The following is a 3,879-nucleotide window of genomic DNA, read 5'->3' as shown; positions in this document are numbered from 1 at the left end:
CGTTGCTGCAGGCATGGCAGACGACAGACGCGCCTTGAATCACGGCCAGTGGGGTGCATGGCTCCGACGGAGAGAGAGAGAGAGAGAGAGAGAGAGAGAGAAAATGCCCCAATCCGCGGCAAGCATCGCGCGGCCGCCTCGCTCTTGGGAACTTGCTTTGCCTGGAATATTTTTGTCTGCCGTCATTTCGTCCGGCCGCATAGTTGGAGTCTTGGAGATGGTTGGGTGAAGGCAAAGCAAGGGATCGGAAACAGCCTTTTGCATTGCATGTGTTATTATTATGTTTGTACACTCCGTCCATACAACAGGGTCGAGAGAGCAGTGAAAATTGTCATGCTTACTCTTGGGAAACGAGGAGCAAGGGACAAGGGGTGGAGACTGGAGAGCCGCAGCCCGCGGCCCGCGCTCAGGGGGGGCTCGAGGCTGGCTGGACGCATGGCATGGAGGAAGACGAGCATCCTTTTGCTGCGTAGGAGTATCGCCGATTCGCCATTATTCAATAATAATAATGCTTCGGTTACCAACTGGTACTGGACGCCGGCTCGCAGTCGCAGTGGCAACCACCACCACCATCCTCCCGAAGGAGGCCGGGAGCCCCGGGAACCTGGTGGCTCGTAGCGACGACGAGACGGCGACAGCCGACAGAGCAGAGAGCAACATCGCGTGCTGAGACTGTTATCACGAGTAGTACAGTGTGCTACTGCTGTAACTGTAATACTACTCCCGCCATCGTACTTTTAACAACTAATTTCTCTTTGTTGCCGATCCTAGTGAAAGTTTGGTTCTTATACAACGAGGTGATATGCTCCCCCTCCTCGCGTAGCAGCTCCTTTTCCTCATCGTCGAATAGAAGCAAAAGGCCATGGAAGTCCTTTTTAATTGATTACTACCATACTACATGATACATGCTGTTAATTGTGGATTTTCCCTTTATTAAAAAAAAAGAGAAAAAGGGTCAGCCGGGCTAGGCCGCTACAAGGCCTTACAGCCGAGCAACCAGCCGGTGGACTCAATCCTAGACTAGTAGGGTGACCGTGCGTTGCTACGGCAGCTTAAAAATTGATACAAAACAGTGATGCAATATAATTACAATCTTTGATTGATGATTTTGTAGCTAACAAATACCACCACCATTAGAAATGACATGTCGATGAACAGACCAAAATCCACCTTTAGCTAAGAAATTTACTTGTGAGAAACCCCTAGTTGCAAATTCCAATTCAGCATAACTAAAGCAGTGAGGAGGCTTTCAGAAATTCAGCTTAGAAAACTTTTCCAATAAAACATATGCTTGCATTACGAGTTTTTCGTGAAAGTTTTCCAAGTGATCTTGAGGACGTTGATCCCTATAGAACAACAATGTTGCACTGACGCTTCTCTCCCACAACGCTTCTCATGCTTCAAATCCTTGAGCAGCAGCAACATACAATTTAATAAGAAAAAAATAAAAATTAGATAATGCATGATGTATTAAAGAAACTACTGATTTAGTAGTTGACCATTACTTGTCCAACACAATCCAGCTTGCATGTGATTTCTTGCACTCAACACCTACAACATCAAAAGAGTCGAAAACAAGATTATACCTCACATTAATCTATAGAAACAACAAATTAAGCACACATGCATACAACAACAATAATAAGATGTAAACGAGCATTAGTCCCAGCTCCAAAGTCTATATCATACACATCAATTTTCTTAACTCTAATAAATCACATTTCTGATCCAACATAGACTTATGTCCACATGTACAGTCTCCAACGAACAGCATAAAGCCCCAGAACTTTCTACCTGAAATAGAGAAGTGTGCATATACTTTTAGTTTTCAGGCAACTACTGCAGAACCGGAGAAACATTAACAACTATAGGCAATAAAAACCATGGATTTAGGTGATCATTGTAACTAAAGTGAAAACAATTAGTAATACCAGCAAACGTGCACATGAGCCAAAAACCAGAAATAATACCAAAGCTATGTGACAGGATGATGACAAGTATGATGCTATCGCCTCACCCAGATGATGGGCGTCTTGTGGCTGCCCTAATCGCGACCACCACATTCTCTGCCACCACAGTTGCGGCGGCGGGCCCTTGTCAGCTACAGACTTCCCCTTCCTCTGTAGCTACTGGTGGTGGGAAGTATTTACCATCATCTTCTTCAAGACAACCATCAATGCCTACAAATCCAAAAGCTCTAAGTCAGAAGCCCAAATGCTAAAGCAAATAACTCAACAATCGAAGACCCAAGATCCATGAAGTAGCAAGAAAAAGCTACTACAACAAATTGGAAGTGATGCTCGCCTAGTACAAACAACAGTACAACACAACAACCACGCCAGGGGTTTTAATGTCAACAGGGAGGGAAGTGCTTTAATGTTACTTGTAGGACCAGCATAAGATCCTAAATTCAGAAACAAAAAAGAGGCTGGTAAGTAGCACTTGGACAAGGCACAAGGGTGGTGACAAAGTGAAAGGGAATTAGGCTTACACCTATTCCCTAAATGATTTTGGTGGTTGAATTGCCCAACACAAATAATTGGACTAACTAGTTTGCTCTAGTGTACAAGTTGTACAGGTGCCAAAGGTTCACTCATAGCCAATAAAAAGACCAAGTATTGGGTTCAACAAAAGAGCAAAGGGACAACCGAATGCACCTCTGGTCTGGCGCACCGGACTGTCTGGTGTACACCGGACAGTGTCCGGTGCACCAGAGGACTCCAACTCAAACTCGTCACCTTCGGGAAAATCGAGAGGCGACTCCGCTATAATTCACCGGACTGTCCGGTGTACACCGGACAGTGTTCGGTGCTCCAACGAGCGGCGCCTCAGGAACTCGCCAGCTTCGGGAATTCACAACGGCTAGTCCGCTATAATTCACCGGACATGTCCGGTGTACACCGGACTGTCCGGTGTGACAACGAAGCAACAGATACTTCGGCGCCAACGGCTACCTGCAGCGCAATAAATGCGCGCCAGCGCGCGCAGAAGTCAGGCACGCCCATACTGGCGCACCGGACACTCTACAGTACATGTCCGGTGCGCCACCAGACATCCAGGCGGGCCCAGAAGACAGTGCTCCAACGGTCGAATCCCAACGGCTTTGGTAACGTGGCTGGCGCACCGGACATGTCCGGTGTGCACCGGACTGTCCGGTGCACCATACGACAGTCAGCCCTACCAAACGGCTAGTTTGGTGGTTGGGGCTATAAATACCCCCAACAACCCACCATTCATTGTATCCAAGTTTTCACACTTCCAACCACTTACAAGAGCTAGGCATTCAATTCTAGACACACTCAAGAGATCAAATCCTCTCCCAAATCCCACACAACGCTCTAGTGCTTAGTGAGAGAGATTTGCTTGTGTTCTTTCGAGCTCTTGCGCTTGGATTGCTTTCTTCCTTCTTGATTCTTTATTGCGATCATACTCACTTGTAATTGAGGCAAGAGACACCAATTTTGTGGTGGTCCTTGTAGGAACTTTGTGTTCCAAGTGATTGAGAAGAGAAAGCTCACTCGGTCCAAGGGACCTTTGAGAGAGGGAAAGCGTTGAAAGAGACCTGGTCTTTGTGACCACCTCAACAGGGAGTAGGTTTGCAAGAACCGAACCTCGGTAAAACAAATCCGCGTGTCACACCTCTTATTTGCTTGCGATTTGTTTTGCCCCCTCTCTCGCGGACTCGATTATATTTCTAACGCTAACACGGCTTGTAGTTGTGATTATTTTTGAGAATTTCAGTTTCGCCCTATTCACCCACCCTCTAGGTGACTTTCAATTGGTATCGGAGCCCGGTGCTTCATTAGAGCCTAACCGCTCGAAGTGATGTCGGGAGATAACGCCAAGAAGGAGATGGAGACCGGCGAAAAGCCCGCTACA

General features: G+C 46.9%; 1 long non-coding RNA gene across 1 annotated transcript; it reads right to left on the bottom strand.

The window, feature by feature from the left end:
- Positions 1 to 1,079: 1,079 nt before the first annotated feature.
- On the bottom strand, positions 1,080 to 1,789 carry LOC103637657 (uncharacterized). The gene is made up of 3 exons (XR_558247.1): positions 1,707 to 1,789; positions 1,506 to 1,551; positions 1,080 to 1,407 (listed from the first exon to the last, which is right to left on the bottom strand). It is a non-coding gene; the product is annotated as an uncharacterized lncRNA (long non-coding RNA).
- Between the last annotated feature and the right edge of the window lie 2,090 nt (positions 1,790 to 3,879).

Source organism: Zea mays, chromosome 1, assembly GCF_902167145.1.
Source record: "Zea mays cultivar B73 chromosome 1, Zm-B73-REFERENCE-NAM-5.0, whole genome shotgun sequence".
Lineage (NCBI taxonomy): Eukaryota > Viridiplantae > Streptophyta > Magnoliopsida > Poales > Poaceae > Zea > Zea mays.
Note: the sequence above shows the minus strand (reverse complement) of the source record. Positions and strands in the feature narration are given on the sequence as shown.